The following is a 19842-nucleotide window of genomic DNA, read 5'->3' as shown; positions in this document are numbered from 1 at the left end:
TATATTCACTAAGATTCAAGTTTGACAGTTTAAAAAAAATTGGGATATCACTTCTAAGTATGGCAAAGGTTAAAGAGAACTAAACAATTTGAAATTTTATAATCCAATCAACAATATAAAATTATCTTAATATTTCATAATATAAAAAATTGACAAATTCACCAAAACTTAGAAAATGTATAAGAAGACTTTTCTCTTCTTGTTTTAATCATAATTATTTAATAAAAATTATTGAACAAAACTGAGTCTAGAAAGCGTTGGATACAGATGTTAGGATTGGATTCTAAGCTAATTTATTCTAATTTTATATGAGTTTTATTCGAATAAACCTAAATTACAACTCAAACCAAAATTAAAATATATTTAAAAATCGATCACAATCCTAAATTTGAGTTTGATATATACAAATCTAAGTTCAAATATGAGCTAAAATATATTAAAAAATTTTATAAACGATGTCACACAAGTCATAAGGAATCCAAATTTAAGCAAATGAATTCAAGAGTCGGAGCCTAAATAAATTTATCTATATGAACTCAAACTAAATACAGACTCTCAAATCATGAAACGAATAAAATATGAATAAGTTATTCTCAAAATCCAGTGAGCCCGAGCCAAAGTTAAATTTTTAAAAATTAGTCAAAAATGAGTTTCATTTTATCTAAACTTGATTAAATATGAATCAAACCCTAACGGATGCAAAGGGACTCATTAATCAAAGAGAGGAGTCATCATTGGGCAATAATATGGTCGGTCGTACGATCACGAAGGCCGAAAGAGCTCTGTTTTTTACAAACTTCAGTGCATATGAGAAGAGAGAAACGATGAGACCGCAAATTTACGTAGCTTACCTTGTCAGAAATGCACAGAAGGAATCCATGTGATTATACAAACAGCCAAATCTCTCCCATTCAAATTCACTAGAATATTTTTCCGAGAAATTACCTTGCCCATTTGCCTGCATTATTTGATTCATACTCTCTGTCATTTTTCTTATTTATAGCAGTGTTTTTCTCTTCCATCAAAATTATATTCCCAGTAGAAACCCAGCTACCATTCCCAAGTTTAGAGTTGCCACAACTCCCTCCACCTCCTTCTCCATCCACACTTCAAGTCCCATTTCAGAAATTTCTATTTCGTATATATCACCATAATCCCATCAATTAATATTAATGACACAATTAAACTATATATACAAATAATATATACAAATAATAACATATCAAGTATTTTTTATTTAAAATTATTCAATCACATAATAATATGTTATTATTTATATACAAAATTATACATATAGTTTGTGCATATAACAATACTACAAATGATAAAAAGTCAGCATGAATTTATAATAGAGTAATATTATATGTATCCATGTTTGTATATACAAATAAATACATATATGATGTACCATATATTACTTTATTTTTAATTCAAAATTATCTAATCATTAAATGACACATATCAAATATATATATTTATTTATTTAAAATAGATAAATATAATTTTATTATTTATAATAATAAAAAATATCAAAACACCCAAACCCAGTAATTGCCAGCTAAAGAACTCTTTCCAGTTCTTAATGATAATCTATGTTCATTCGTTTCTCCAAATTTTCAACAAATTAATGATTTAACACCATTAAAGAAATATCTAGACCCAACTGGCATTAGTATGAATGTATCCATAATTCTGTTGTTATAAGAGATACGATGACAGCCACATCTTCAGAAGAGAGTTACAAGTCAATTTCGATTAACCCCACCGTTGCTTTTTTAATCTGATTTGCGTAAGATTGGTTTGAAAATTTAATATTAATCATATATAATCTTGTGCTTCATTATTATATTAATCAAATATTTAGTCACTCATTAGAAGACCCGTTCTAATTAGGGCACTGTGTTGTGGCTCATCATAAATTTAAGGAAAACTGTTTTAGATACTTTTTTGTGGACACAATTGTGCCGTATATTTTGCTCTTTTAACGAGGAAAAACAAAGCTGGACCATGCAATTTAACTTTTTGAATATCGTCATTTAATTAATCAGGGTAATTGCAAGACAAAGAAGGTTTTAGTGAATTAATTACGGATTAATTTACCACAATTTTATTAGTTTTTTTAAGTCCTGACTCTATTCAACATCGCTGTCGATCTCTGCTAAAATTTATACTTATAATTGCTTTTATATATTTACCAACTAACTTAAAATTATGAGGTAAACAAGGGATCAAAGCACTTTATTAATGATTTGATGAGATGAAGAAAGCAAGAAGGGACAAAGATCAAATGAATATTGTATTGTCACTATTAGCTGTTGCATTTGTTTTCTTTCCAACACAAAAGGGACTCAACTGCTGGATTCAGTATAAGCACAAGAAGTAATTAGTGGAGCTTAATTGGGATTAACTAGGGAAATGCTCACGACCATGTGAGATCAATAAGACGTATGCATTTGAAGATTATGCTAGATATCGATTAATTAATTCTTAATACCATAATCAGATTAATAAATTTGTATTAGGGGTAGAGGTGATTAAATTAGACCGGAAACACTTTTGGCTTCCTTGACAAATGACCCTATTAATAAAAAATTAGATGCATGAACTAAGTATTTACCAACCTTATTACTTACATTAATGGTGGAGCTGACCCTGCAACTGCAATCCATTTTCTTAACTAATTTCTTTGCAAGTCAAACTGCATTAAAAATGGTGGCATCTTAAGGTGTCCTAGGGTTCATGGAAACACATAAAGTAAAGATATGACAACCGCAGTCGACTGCGTTAATAATAACTCAAAATTTCAAAGATTTTTAGACCCACATCAAATTCAATATGGGATAAAAGTCTAGGCTTATATAAGCTAGTTAATCAAAGACATTTACAAGCTAATAATTCCAAATCTTCTCCAACTATGACAATATCATATTTCAGTTAGTACAAAAGTATATGAATTTAAAAAATGAATTGAGACTGAAGAGTGTATTTAGTGGAAATTGCACTGAAACCAAAGAATTTTTTTCTTTTTTAAATCTTTCTGATAGAGTGCTTCCCTTATTAGGGTTTTGTATTTAGATAGAAGTCTAAAACTCTCATAATGATTTTTTGTAACCATTAGAGGGAGGAAGTACCATATATATATATATATATATATATATATATATATATATATATATATATATATATATATATATATATATATATATATATATATATATATATATATAGATCTTACAAAGTTTAGGTAAAATTAAATTAATAAAACTATGTGTATCTATTTTACGTACTTTAATAGGTGTATATTTAATGTGTGTTATTATATAATTTAATTTTTTAAATTGATAATAAAGTAATAATCAATCACATAAAGAGCCACTTAAGTATGCATTGTTTGTAGTACACAAAGTATTATAGTAACCATTAAAGGGAGGAATTACCATATGTATATGTTCAAAGTTTTAGATCTTTCAAAGTTTAGGTAAAATTAAATCAATAAAATACCTTGTTTGAATATATTAATGAGTATATATTTGATATGTCATTAAATAATTAAATAATTTTAAATTAATAATAAAATAATACTTAATCATATAAAAAAATAAGCGTTTATAGTGTGCAAAGTATTGCTCCAGTTAAATTAACAAAAAGATCCATAGCCCTATTCTACGGTGCCGGATAAGGGAGGGAGTCGGCTACACATGCATGCATAACGAAAGGAGAGAAGAAATGGAAAGGTAGGGATACCAGCAACTTTGTCAGTATCAGAATATAAAGATTAGAGGAGCCAGATGAAAACAAATGGATTTCAAGGATTTAGATTTTGTTGTTGCCGACGAAGGTGGAAACACTGATCAATAATCACCTCTTGTCTCTACGTAATGTTAGGCTTAATTTGTCCGTTGTCTAAAATACAACTTATAATTTCACAGTGAGGGGGCCCTTATGTATCACAGCTCACCCATATTCCTTATTCCAAATTAACTCCCACACCCCCACCATACCTAACAAAAGATTTAAAAGTGAAAAGAGATATTAAACTTTAATTATGCAAGGTCTATGTTAATCTCTAAAGCCTATGCTTAAACAGGGTTAGAATCTAATCCTAATTAACCAAATTCAGATTTATTTGAAGTAAAACAAGATTATAGGGTTCCAATATAGCTGGATTTGAACCCACTACTAACAACCTAGAGACCATTGATCATAATTTTATAATTAATTATACATTTTCGCAACACATGTAGCAATATTATTTGACTAAAAAGATGCCAAATCCTTGGATTTTGTCTTTTATTATTTACTAATAGAATTATCATTGACTTTAGAGATAGATTTCCACCAACGGTGTTAATTAATTATGGAGCCAATCCTAGAGCTGAAAATTAAGGTTAATTTAAACTCATTTTAAAAAAAGATAATCACATATTATACTTCAGTTTAGAATTATAATGGTCATATAGATGATGAAATATTAAGATAATTATCATATATATTTATTAATCAGTGAAGATGTCCAATCTAAAATCATATATTTACACAGACTCATTTAGTTGACATTTAGGTTTGACCCAATAATTGATAAGGGCAATATTATGTATACTCTTTTTCGGTATATAAATTGATATATATTTATATGTGTTATCATATGATTAGGTATTATTTTATTCTTAATTCGAAATCACCCAATCGTATGATGATAAATATAAAATATATATATATTTGTATACTTAAAATAAGTATACAAAGTTTTATCGAATTTATAATAATATTCATATACTAATATGATAATATCTCTAGTTGAAAAACATGTAACATTTTTTTGTGAATTTTTTGAAAATCATTATATATTATTTTTAAAAAATCATTATAAGTCGAAACATATATGGAAGTATCATAAATTTCAACAAAATCTTCTCTGGTCGGGTGGGCCTTCAAGGAAATCGCTTGTAATTAGGCTAAATCCCAAAACTTGGATAAATATAAGTATTTTGTACAAATAAACACATGCAATTATTAGTTTAAATATTAACAAAAAAATAAAATGTCAACATTAAAATAGTCTAAAAATGACCTTGTTCCTGTTATATCGTCAACATTTTGTCTTGATTTCGAACAAATTTATAATAATGTATTAAAAAAATTCTTTTATTCACAAAATCCCTTCTGCCTACAGCACAGCTGACCTCGTACAAAGAATAATGCAAAAACTTAATTGGATTTTTATTGACTATGCATGAAGCATGACATTTCTAATGCAATGCTTCTGCCTAACCCATGGAATTTTCATGACTTGTGGGCAAATTGATAAAATTATAATCTATAATAAATCGAAGAGATCCTTTCATCCAAATACAGAAAGGAATACTATATTAGATTAATGCAAGGTGATCAACAACTGGATATCATTAATTATAAACTATGTTAACTTAAAAAGTTGTGAAATTTGAACATGAAATAATGCAGCCAAACTACACGGCTCTGAATTAAGATTTTACATCATTTTTCACAGTTGAAGGCGACAAGGAGGCTGCTGCTGCTGCTCATGATCGATCATAAAAGTGTAATTATTCTTTCTCTCTGTTCAATGCATGGCATTTGAAGTCGTTCCCCAATTGTACGCTTGAAGCAGTGGAAATGTACAAAAGTTCTCCAAAATCACATATTATAAAGAGAACAATCTCGACCCATCAACCATGCATGCATGGCTCCCCTGTGCCCTAGTTTTCCAGCGTATATATTAAGTGATTCACATTTTCCCGCGCAAAGTTTAGCCTATAAAACTTTTTAACTTTATGAAGGTATAAATCCCCTGTGCCCTAGTCAGGATTATTTTATATTAACAAAATAAAGCCCTTTGCCTATCAAAATTTTCAGTAATACCATCTTCTTGTTTCACTTTCATCATCTTCTTCCTTAAATGCAAATGGTTCTAGTTAGAGGTAAGCGAAAAAACCCACATGGAACCTGAACCATTGAGTAAATATTTGGCTGTCAATTTCTTATTTTCATCTGGAACCAACTTTCTTTGGGCAAGTTTCGGTTCCAATTAGAGTGGAATGAATAGGTTCCAATTTTAGTTTCACCTCCTGAGGAATTGGAATTGACCTAGGAACCAACTTTAATTCAAAGTATGTGAGTAGTTCTCCTGCTAGAGCCCTAGCATTTTTAAAAATGTGTTAAGGAGGAAAGGATACCATATAAAGGTGTTATGTGCCTTGATGTTTCTACTAGATGGAACTTTACTTATCTCATGTTAGATGTCATCCCAAAATTCAAAAAAGCTTTTCAAAGGTTGAAAGATGAGAACAGAACATATTGTATTGATTTTTCAAATGGCTAAGGATTGAAAAAGAGCAACTATGTTTGCAAAATTCTTTAAAACTTTTATAAAGATGCGAAAAGGGTGTTGGATTCGAAATATGTGACTTTTAATTCTTATTTCCATGAGATAGTGGGTATTGTCACATCTCTGCATACTAGGGAAAAAGACTCTAATCCTTGTATGCATAACATGGCTAATTAAGAAAATGAAAGAGAAGTTTGACCAGTACAATGGGAGTATTAATAAAATCAATGTGTTGGTATTGTGCACGGTGGGGACATCATGCACAGTTGTGCATGTTTCAAGTGCACAGTCGGTCATGTCTTCCTAATGCAAGACCTCGATGCCTACCTAACGTGTGTGCTAAATCCTAAGGGTATGGTCATATTTTTATTGACATGTACAACCATACACCTTTTCTACATGATCGTCCACCAGATCATCTTACATAATACAGACAATTGTGCGTATGCTATACATAGTCATTTGTTGAATATCGACATCTTCATTCTATAAAACACACAGTTATACATCATGTATAGTTCAGAAAATTATTATGCATGTCAGAGTTGTGTCCGTCTTGAGGACGGTCATGCATGCGCTAAAATTGCACTGCACCACAACTATCTCTCCACAATCTTGGGTTGGCGGAAAAAATACAGCAAAATTTAAGGTTGTCTCCCTCATGGAAAGAGATGTGTTTGCTATTCTAGCGTTTAAAGTAGCTTCCAAGTGAAGCTTCAATGCATCGAGTGTGTCCTTGACCAATTTCAAAGTTGTGTAACTCTATTGTTTGAAAAAGCCTTAATTTATGCACAAGATTGATTGAGATCTTCACTTATACCAGTCTAAGTCAAACAATACTTGGAGGATGCAAATGTTTATAATTTATGTAACTTGTATTGATTATAATATCAACTTATAATATTCTTACTTGGTTAATTTCTATCTAACTTATTTTATTCAATGTATTTAACTAACTAATTGAATTTCTTGTATTTATTTTGCATAAATGAGTGGATTAGCAGAAAAAAAAAAATGTTAACTGCAAATTATGATTCAATGGCCCCAATCTATTCTTCATATTCATCTAACAAAAAATTTCATATATATCTACGCTTTTATATTTATATTTATGCTTTCCTATCCATGTAACTTATTTCCATGAGTCAAACTCATTATTTTTGTCCAGTGATTCTAATAGAAAGTGCTTTGGTAATAAGCAACCTAATTTCCAATCAATTATATTCAGTGGCTTGATCTACTCATATTGTGTTACTTTTAATGTTGAAGGTTAATACTCAATTAATTTTTGTAATATTTATAAATTGGTGTACATTGTTCGAGATGACAATCATATAATTCTTTACTAGAATCTATAGTTCATTTTGTAGCATTTATTTCTTAAATTTTTGACACCAGAAATTAATTTTGAATTATGGTCTATGGTTATAAACCGTTTATTTTGGACATTAGAATTTTATTTTAATTTGTAATTTGCCCTAATAAAAATGTGTATTGAGTTATTTGGTTTTATTTTCATTAAGGCAGGATGTTGGGGTTGGGGGTTGAGGGTTGAATAACAAAACCCACATGAAATTAATGTTGATGGTTCCTCACATAAATTGATTGGACTTGAAGCTCTTTAACCTCTTTATCTTTTTTTTCATTTAACAAATTGTATATGTAAATGTTAGGATGTTGATCCTATTGTTCTTTTTCTTCAATTAATCCCTGTTGTAGTGTAAAATGAAAGTAGAAATGGGTTGTAAGATCTTATTTTGTTTTTTTTTTTTTTTTGGTGTTTTTTAATTTCATTGTTGCACTTTCCAGTAGTGATTGGTTTGTCTATTAACTTTGAAGGTTGATGGACTGAAGTTATGGATTGAAAGAAATAAAATAAAAGTTGAACATTGAACAATCACACCTCTACAATCGGAGTTATTTGAATTGAAAGAAAGTAAAAATTAAAAAAAAATATATAATAGTATCACTTGGAACTAAAATTGGAATCAACCTTAGTCGGCTCTAGTTTAAATTCTAATTCCTATTTCTAGGAACCGATTAGTTTTTATTCATGTTTTGGTTCCCTAATTTTCAATAGAATACTCAAACTACTTGTAGTTTTGGTGTGTCTAGGTTTACGTGGGTTGTGATTTCAATGGGTTTGGACTTGGGTGGATGACAATTTTGATAGAATTGGGTTTGGATGGGTGATAATTATAGTAATTAGAATTTTAAAACTTAAATTATAGGGATTAAATTATAGATTTTCAAATTTATAAAAAGGTCAAAATTATCATGTTTGACAGTTTTAATAGGTTTGAGTTAGGTGGATGGCAAATCTTTTCAAACGTAAAGTGAAAAGATTAAATTATAAGTTCTTAAACATATATTTTTGAGAAATGTTTTAGAGAAAAAAGAGTGATTTTTATACTTAATAGATGAAAAGATTTTTTATAACCCGAAACTTTTTCGAAAAAAAAAAATCGACAAATCACTCATTCATGAGAAAGCGTAAGTGATTGCATTAGCCTTACTTCATGTGTGAAATCAAACAAGGATTATATAGAAGGGGATAAAGAGTAATTGGTTTTGATTGTTTGATCATGTGAAAGCGCCCTGATGGTGGGGACTCAAATCTGTAATATATATTCTCTCCTTCCTTTTCTCTTCATGAAATTAAGAGTATTCGATTGTTTTAGACCAAAAAGCAAAAGATTAATAGTTGAAGGGACAGTTCGAAGAATTATGAGTTGTGCATTGAACCACACCCTGATATGTCTCGACTTGGAGGAAGCCAATTCAATTACAAAGGCAATAACACTTTTTCCGGATCTGTCCCAACAAACGGGCAAAATCATTGTCGCCTAAAAGCTTCCATCTTATCCATTCATCCATCTACAACCTGCCCACCATAAATTACCAACCCCACCAAATATTATTATACCTTTGATTCTTTATTCTTCTCAAGGCTTCATTGTTGTCTCACATCATTCTCAACTTTCATAATTATTATCTATCTATCCATCCATGGTCAATATGCCTCTCCCTCCTGTTCTAACTTTGTCATGCATTTATATGGATACTAAGCTTCCTGTTCTAACTGTTTGGTTCTAGAAGGAGGGCATGAAAACATCTTACGCTCCATCAATTATAACAATGGCTCTTAGAAAATGACATTGAAAAGCATTATACAACCGATCTTCAAGCATTCAAAAAACAGTTTAGACTTTCTCTCTCGATGTCAATTCATCTTTAAGGTTGGCACACCATAGCCTGAATGAGGTGCACTCCTAAACCTCAAATTGATCTCCTTAAAACGTTGCATAAGCAGCACATAATTTTGTTAGCTTGTTATATACTATAACTAAGTACCTTAATTTTATGAGAGAAACAACTCTAGACATATTTACGCCCCATAAAGGGACTCGTATTCCTTGCCTTCAATGTCAACAAGAGTGGTGAACAAACTGTCAACACACTAACCTTATTAGCTCCTAGCTCAGACCCCTTGTTAAATGTCAATGAAAAGCATTTTAGAGTATCAAACACCTTATCAAGCTTTATCAAGGCAACGCTCTAGGCAAACACTTGTAATCATCAAGCCTTTGACCTAAAAGTGCTTTGACCCCCACCACTGACAGGGTAAGCAACCAAGTTTGTCCAACCCTAAGGCTATCAATGCATGACCACTTGAATGTCATCAAACTTTTCTAAAGAAAGTGGTCGAATGGGTCTCAATGTTTATTCTTCCTCAACTATTAGGACAAGCTCCTTACCTCTTCAATCTAATATATTAATTTGCATTTTGAATCAACTTATTATCTAGTTTTAATAAATTATATCATCAAAGCCACCCATCTCATTATCTAGAACGACATTCAATGGATAATGCCTACCAATATTTGGGAGTCAGTCTTCTATTGGTGCAATAATCAGCCAAAACTTCTTGGGTGGAATAACTTAGCAAACCTATAAATCAAATGTGCATGACCACCTGAATGTTCATTAAGTCTATCAAGTGCAAGTGACCAAATGTACCTTACTTCGATCATGGTAGGAAGCTTTTTTATGTCTCTTAACACATTAATAGCAAAGACTAGTGAGCTAAACATTCGAGGAGAAGACATCCCTCTAGTATCTTAGGTAACATTTGCCACATCTTGATTAACCACTCTCGTTTCATCAACAACTAACGACATATGTTCGAAAAGAAAAGTTGATAGAAAACAACAATGAGATCACAAAAGACATCACATTAAAAACCTCAAGGAAAAACCAACCTTGTATAGAATATCTATCATGATAACCCAATTGGTAAGCTCTATGCAACTAATAAGCATAAATATTTATTTCCACAATCTCAAAGGACGAAGAGAGATTACGTTCAACGATATTACAATTATTTTTATCATTATCATCATGACATTGGCCACGAGACCACCCAATGTCATCATCTTCTAAAATCTATATAAGATTACATCAATAAAAAAAGTTGACAATATTTTAAACTAAAACACAATTATTTTTTTTCACACAAATACAAATAATGAAATTCAATCGTAAAAGAGAATAATAGAAATCCTCAAGATTTAGAATAGGATTTTATAAAAATTCTATAAAACAAGAAAAAAAATAAAATCGCAAGAAAACACCTGAAACCCTAGATCAACGAAAACGAGAAATATTTTTCAATGATATGAAACAAAGTTTTGACATGTTCGACAAACACACCCCCAGTCACTGTAAAAAATGAAGAAAACCATGAAAACAACGGCGCCCCATGAAAACCACTTTCTGAAAACAGAGTGTTTTCATTTTCAATCAAACAGGCCTTTTTGTGGTGGACAGACCTTGACATATAATTATATAAATTATTTCTTGAAATTAATTTTTTTGCCCAGTTATTAATTCAATAATACTATATTTTATTAATTTATTTATATAAATTATTGTATTTCAATATAATTAAATAATTTTAAAATATTAATAAAATTAAAAATTAAATCATTTAATTATATTAAGATTATTCGTATACAGAGATAAGCTAGTAAAAAATTAATAAATATATTAAAATGGAATAATAAAATCAACGTCACCAAAAATTATTAGTCTAATAACGACAAATTATGAAAAAGAGTGGCTGTTTGAAAATACATATTAAATTAATATATAAATGTTAATTATTTTTCAAATTTCTCGCCATATTTTGTAAGTTTTTTATCTTAATATTTTCAAACCAAAGAATAGAGGAATATTTATCATAATTAAAATTTTATATATATATATATATATATATATATATATATATTTAAAAACAAAATCCCCAACATTGGGAAGCTTAGTCTTTCGTACCAAGAAGATATTTTGTTAATTTATTTTTTATTATTTATATTATTTTATTTATTTTATTAGATAATGAAATATTTTAATAATATTATATTATTATTAATAATATGATAAATAATATAAAGTATAATATAATTATCACATTCACTTTATTTATTAAAAAATTATTGAAATAATCATATTTTTTTTCAATTATATCTTTTCTTTGGGTTCAAAAAATTTCTCAAAATATTTATGTCAAATATTTTTTTTTAATCTTGATATTCTATATTTTATTGTTATTTTATGTTTTTATATTTCATTTTTTACTGTATTGGCATTTGATTATCTTATTTTAAAATAGATTTAATATTACAGGATTAATTAATTAACTTTTATAAATAAATTTTACTGATTAACAAGTTTTAGAACGTTGATAGTATATTTATCATTAATAAAACTATATATACAAATTATGTATATAATTTTATATATAAATAATAACATATTAATATAGGATTGAATGTTATTTTATATATATATTTTTATATATATTATTGTTTATATATAAAATTTTATATATTAATTATATGTATAATATTACTCTTTATTATATGATTATAAACGGGTTACGTAGAAAAAATCAATAACCTAACTAGCAATTAATAATACTAATAGGAACTGAAAATTGAAAACCCTTTTGCTTCTTCAAGTAGAATTAATGGTTGTTTGGGTAAAAAGTGAAATTAAATTACAATAATTAATCATGATTAAGATGGTCATAATGGTTTCTTTGAACCTAAACAAAATTCCAAACAACTTGAACATAATAAAGGCCTAGAGAGAGGGTGGCCTATACTACTGAATTTTCATTTTCATGTTGATGTTCACATCTAGGCTGTTATTTTCAATTTCATATATGGACAATAAACTTGAAGTAGACAAATTTCTAAGAAATTAATGATTCTTTTTTTAAAGACATGATTTAATATTAAATACTAAAAAGGAAAATGATAGTGGGTTTGGGCTTCTTCATCATGATTGTATTGGGATTTAGCCCCATCCCCATGTGTTTGTTTGTGTACTGTTAAAGTGGCTTGTGACACTACAACTTTTATGGTCCCAATTGATGAGTTTGGACAAGAATCAATCTGCAATTTGAGATTTGGAATTTATTTTTATTTAACAATAAAATTATACATATATATTATATATACAATTTAAATATATAGATAATATATCATTATATAATTAGATAATTTTTAATTAAAGATAACATAACACAAAATCACATAATAATACATCATTTATATACTTAAATTATATATTAAAAGCGTTCATACATAGCATTGTTCTATTTTTAAACTATGGTGTAACTTGTAAGATAAGGATTTAGGTATCCAAATGGGAAAAATTCTTTCTAGAATAAATCATATTTTTTTGACTTGAAACTAAATATCGAATAGAAAAGTTTTTAACTCGAGAGATAGACTCGTATTCCTAACTGTTAACTTCAACTTTATTAAAGTTTTTTCTCTTAAATTCAAGGAATTCTTACCCTAATTTAAAAAACTAGATTGAACCCATCAAGAAACTAGGTTTACTTTGGTCAATAGGAAACGATTAGTTTTTTTAAAATGCATTATTATGACTTAAACCCAAAATCTCATTTATCAATTTTGAGAATATATATCATTAAACCAAGCTCAATTTTATGTTGAAATAATTCCGGTTATATATTTAATCTTTAATTATATAAAAATTATTTTAAATATTATATTTAAACAATTAATCAATCTGACCACCGATTAAATTGTCTGACCGTCAATTAGACCAAAACATTAGATTGACATTGATTCACACATATATATGCATGTGTTTGTGATTATTTATCATAAATTTTAGGTTAACTTATTTTTTTATTTTTTATTATAATTTATGTCATTATAGGGCTTTGTTAGATTGAAATTTAACCCAAAAAAAAAAAAATTAGATGATCATATAAATTATATAGTTTGTAAATTGGTGATGTTATTAACTTGATATTGTAGTAGTTTCTTGTAAAAATTTAAATAATGACAATTTATATCTTGATGTAAGTTAAAAAAGAATTATAATAAATTAATTTTATTACAATTTTATATCCTTAATTTATATTTCAAATGTAAGCCCAAGTTTTCGTTTTCTTTTCATTGGCGGCTTCTATTGGAAATTTATTAATACTCGATTGAAAAAAAAAAAACGTTTTTGTGCTTTTATTTTTATTTATTTGTTTTTATGTCAGTTGCTTTCAAAAGAGGCCTTGGATGGTGAACAAAGTTCCTATGGGCTTAAAGCTTTTGGGTCCTCAGAACCTTCTCCCTTTGGGCCTTCAAATAAACTAAGCTCAATTATGAAATTTTTCAAGTAGGTCGGGTCACAAAGCCCTATCAAGGTAATGTCACGCAATTTTTTTTTAGAAATCAATAACCCCCCTGATCTATCTATTTTTCATGTCTACAAAACACCCACCATCTCAACTTCTTGGAAAGCATGCAAGGGGTAGATACGAACTAAGTCAAACTCGAACACCACTTGATTCAATTTTAGTTTAAACAAAAAATAGTTTAATTTAAATTCAATTTAGATTCATCGAGCTAATATTAAAAGTGATTAGAGTTTGGTGAATAAAAACGGTTCAATTAAAATTTGGTTCAAATTCGACTCAAATTTATAGTTTAAATTCATGACTCAAATATATGATTCAAATTCGTGATTTGAATTTATGGCTCATCAAAAAAATGACATCGTTTAACAATTATTTAATATAATTCAAATTGAGTCACAAATCAAATTTAAACTAAATCAAGTCATTTATCCAACTCTTGAGCCGAATTCTCTATAACTCGAGTTTAATTTAGTTTTAAAACGAGTCAAACATTTTTAATTTAAACTCAGTTTATATTCAAAATAAACGAATTCAAATTGAGTCGAGTCAGATTGAACCAAATTGAATCAAATCAAGTTAGTTTTTGAGCCCAAGCCAATTCAGTTTGGGTATAACCCTAAAACTTGCAAGAGTCTAGGGTAAGAATAACCCGAGATGGGTCTTCTTAAGAAACCCGAACTTTTTCCTAAGATTGTGACCCGACCTAGGCTTTTGACATTCTTAAATGTATGAAAAATGAAGACTATGTTTACAAGAGTCTGTCATCCACACCGTCATTTGTGGTGGGTGACCAACTGACCACCCAACTCAAAGTTAGAAAACGACTTACATTCATAGGTGAATAATTTGGAAAATAAAATAAACAACAAAATCAAAGTCCAACTTTAAAATCAACTGCATTGACTCACCATGAAAATAATTTAGTTACCGATTAACATGTTTTGATCGAATTTATTGATTTATTATACCTTCTAGAAAGCATTTTACATGGCGATGTTAAAGTCTAATTTGGGTTTAAAGTTTTTCCTTAATTTTTCTATAGAATAAAAAAATATACATCAAAATTGTAATTAATTCATTTCTTTTGAACAAGGGTTCATATATAATTTGCAAAATAATTTTACTCATGCCATATTTATAAATAAATTTTGATTAAGTGTCATTTAACGATCAAAAAAATTATGTATATATATTTTTTAGTATATAAATAAGTATATATATAATGTGTCAGTATGTGAATGAATTATAAATAAATGATTTTAAATTAAAAATAAAATAATCTCTAATCAAATTATGGCATATTATATATATACCTATTTATGTACTCAAAAATGTATATACAAAGTATTACTTTTTGATAATGTGAAAAGAGTTTTTTTTTTTTTTGTAACCAAGGAACCCGATTTGGTTTGTCAGACTTATAAACTTCAAGGTACAATAATCAAACTCACAACCATTACACCAAGTTTATCAGGGTTCACCTTATATGGTAAAATTTGAAAAGAGTTGCTCTTTAGAGAATTTAATACAACAAAAATTGTGTTATGTATGCTACTTTATGATATAAAAAACCTATGATATTATCCGAGTCTTAAATATTAAAAATAAGTTTTAAATTATTTTATAAGTCAAAAGACTGGTTCGTATATAAGGTATAGTAAAATCTCAAAATGACTCCCTCTAATTTTTTAAAGTTTAAATACTTATTTATAAGTAAAATTTTGTTAAAAAATTTAATTAAAATGAAGAATAAAACTATAATTTAACAAAAATAATTTCAAAAACATTACAAAAGAGAAAAATCATTTTTGTATATATATATATATATATATATATATATATATATATATATATATATGCTTCAATATCAAAATTTCTTCGGGCATCAATCGTCACTCAATGGGATAACTACGAGTGGGACAAGTCAGAAGAATGTTTAAGTGGGGTTCTTCTTCTTAATAATATAATTTTAACTTATCTTACCCTTCAAATTCCTTGAGTATGCTTCAAGAAAAGAGTTGCAGCTGACAAATTTTAGTAAACAAAACTTTATAATTTTATATTATTAATGCAATTTCTTGGAAGTCTTGGTGTTAAAATTTTTCCCTACTCACCCTTGAAGTTTAGTGAAATTACACGGAGATCTATAGGTTTTAGAATATAATACTCTCACCTTATTAATTAAATAATGTTTGTGAAAGTAACTACCCATAAGGGTAAAATAGACAACATCATAAAAAAATATGTTTTTTATATCCCAAATGTCTTACCAAATTGATCATATAACATATGTTATATGTTAGTTTATTTTTGAGAGAAAAACAAAATAAAAATATACGTTTGAAAATAGTAAATTACATTTTCCCATACAAAGTTTTTCCATAAAACTTTTTCAATCATTTGATGGTATAAATCATATTTTTTGACTTAAAAATCAAAACCGAACACTGTTAACTTAAAAGGGCTTTGATACATATGTAGAAATTACAATTATCATATTACTCTTAATTGTTTCACTTTTTAAAAATAGGGAATTATAAAAAATAGGCAAAAGTAAAGGGGTTTAAGCAAAATTACCCAAAAAATTCAGATTAAAGCAAAAATACCCAACTTTTATGAAATGTCGAAACTGCCTAGATATAAACCCAGTAAATTTCCCATGTTCACACTGTGAAATCACTGTTCAAAAATAGGGGAAAATTCAAAATTTTCCCCTGTCCAATTGTTATCACACTGTCGGTTGGATTTTCGACGATTTTTGTGGTTTCCGACAACCGAAAATGGCACAGCATGTTAGAATATCTTCTGTCATCTTGTTTGAATCAATTTATTGTCCATATTATTGAGATTTGAGTGAGATTTTACAGTTTAGGGTTTAGGATTTAGGGTTTCGATTTTAAACAATGCTTGAAATGTTTTGATTCTTGGTTGTTTTCGTTGAATTGGTTGAGCGGTTTTGTGTTATAGTCTATGTAGATTTGATTTGTGTTGAAATTAAAGGCCAAAATGACGAATTTTTGGTCGAAAATTCGTTCCGAAGTGATTGACAGTCAACAGTGGGAACAGTGTTTCCCACTGTCGACAGTAGGTTAGGGGGTTTAATAGTATTTTCAAAATATTAGGGAGTTGTGTGAGAGTCCTCAGTCCACTGTGGGCTTTTTTAAAATTTGCCACATGACAGTGGGTTGTCGCTGTGTATACGGTGGGTTGGAGGGAAATTAACTTTTTTAAAACTATAGGGTTTATATGAGACAAACTTTGAACGACCATAACTTTTTGATTCGGGAGAAGTTACAGGCCTGTAATATATCAACGCAAAGCTCGTTTTAAGCTCTATAACGACAACAAGCTTTGCTGGTTGCACCGAATCTGGAGGCCAAAATAAAACTGTTTCAATGTGTATTATGTAATTTTTTTATTTTATCAAATTTTGGATTTTTGGTTTTTATGATTTTGAGTTTGTTTGTGACCAGGCAAGACTTTTTTGATATGTAATTTTCAAATTTGATATTTGTAATTATAATGTGCTTTTTTAGACACATTTTACGATGTAATTATGAAATTTTTGATCGATTTTTCGGTTTTCTTGTTCATAAGCTATTTGAACGTATAGTTTTCGAAATTCAGATATGTTTTTTTAGATTTTTGAGTAATTTTTTTGTTATTGACATTCTAGGGTATTTCAATATATCTATTTATTCATAACATGTTATTTTCAATATAATTTTCACGAATTGATTTTTTCGATTCGAATTCAGAAATATGAATTTATTCTTTCCGAACGAACCTATAGTAATTGATATTAAATAAAAATAAGAATGAAAGTAAATATTTAAGTGATATAAGAAATAAATGTAATGAGAGTGAGAGTGAGAGTGAGAGAGTTTATATAAATGAGATGAGGGGAGGGGTAATTTTGGTATTTTAGAAAAAACTATGGGCATTTTTGCTTAAGAATAGTGAATTTGGGCATTTTTGCTTAAAAATAATGAATTTGGACATTTTGCTTAATGGGGGGGTATTTTGGCCATTTTTTATAATTTCCCTTAAAAATATGTCATATTACTTTTAACTAAATAAAATTAACATTTTCATCGTATTATCCCTCTTATCAGTTATTGAAATTGCATCTTTTTAATCTATCGACACTCTTTATCTTCCAATATTCTAATCCTCCAGTCCAATCTCTTCTCTCACACAATCAAAAACACACAATCTTACTGACTTTGGTATGTCCTCAAGTTCATGGTTGTGAATAAAAAAATTTAAATAGAATTTACCCATAATCACATAAAGGAAGAATGGAGCATACTAGAAATGGACCTAGTGTCACCCCTCTGCCCCTCCTCCCTCACCCATAGTTGTCATTCCTTCTCCATTTCCCACAATCATGAAACCTTTCCCTTCCCTCACCCTCACTCGCAACCATCACACCTTTTACCATCTTTCTCCGTTTCTCACAATTTGCTTAATCCAAGTAAGGGGAAAAAAAGATTGCAAGTGTGTTGCAAGAGCCATAGACCTGGAAAATGGGGAGAAATAGCAAAGACTAATCGTAATGTACATCATTAATGGAGCAATTGTTAAAAGGAAAGCACTATCCAACTTCTAACAGAATCTCCTATCTCTTCAAATGCTCTTCTACCAAGTGCACTCCACTTGTGTTTATTTCGCTAATATGCACAAAAAATAAATAAATAAATAAATAAATAAAACTTATTTATCATTCAATAATGATATATCTGTAGGATATACTTCAGCATAATCCTTATCGAAAGGGTGTTAAAAGTCTAACAGTAGAATCAGTTCATGTGAGTCAATTATTGCGTTCAAATTTTCTGATCATATATTTGAGTTTGTATTTTTACAATATCATGTTTCCATTGTTACATCATGTATCACATTATAAACGTGAATGATATATAAACCTGTCATTATTTTTGTCCTTTGAGTGGTTCTGCTATTTTAAGACAAGTGTAATATTTTGTGGCACATCAATCGTTTCCATCTCTCTTTGGATGGATAGGAAGAGACATCTGTCAAAGATGAAAAACATCTATTTGTATCATTTTCAGATAGTTGTTATCATCAGATAGTCATTAGAGAGAAAATAAGATGAAAGTATAATTTTTTTAAGTATTTCTAATAAAATTACAGTTTTATCCTTAACCCTAATAGAAATTAGATAATTGATAGGTATTTAAGTTTTTGAAAATTAATGGATATAAATTTGAGATATCACTATACCTTAGGTGGGAATAAGCCTTTTGGTCTTATTTTTATTCGGATTAATTAGATATTGATCAAATATGAATCTAAAGATTGAAAAGATTTCAGCCTCAATAACTGAAAGGATTTCAATGCAAAAACTCAACGGGGGCTTGAACTATATCCTAAACATGATGCTTAAAAGACGAGTGTGATACTCATGAAAGTTTTAAATATGTGCAAAGCTACTATCAAGAGAGTTTAGTTGGTTGAGCTAAATTCTTACTGTAATGGACATTTATTTGAACTTAGTAGATTTGAAATGATTGGAATAAGTCACATGGTTATAGACTATGGTTGAACTAGGTAAAAATTTTCTATCTCCTTTACTTTTTTGTTGTATGCACTTATTAATACTTTGCATGAAATGAGATTTTCTAATTCAAGCTCAATTTAGTTTTATGTGAATTGTGCTCACATATTGTGTTCACAAACCAATTTAAGTTAGAAAGGGTTAGAGGAGGTCAAAACAAATGAGTTTATGTTGTAAGAT

This window comes from Mangifera indica, chromosome 7, assembly GCF_011075055.1.
Source record: "Mangifera indica cultivar Alphonso chromosome 7, CATAS_Mindica_2.1, whole genome shotgun sequence".
Lineage (NCBI taxonomy): Eukaryota > Viridiplantae > Streptophyta > Magnoliopsida > Sapindales > Anacardiaceae > Mangifera > Mangifera indica.
The sequence above is the reverse complement of the archived record's forward strand: the minus strand, read 5'-3'. Positions refer to the sequence as shown.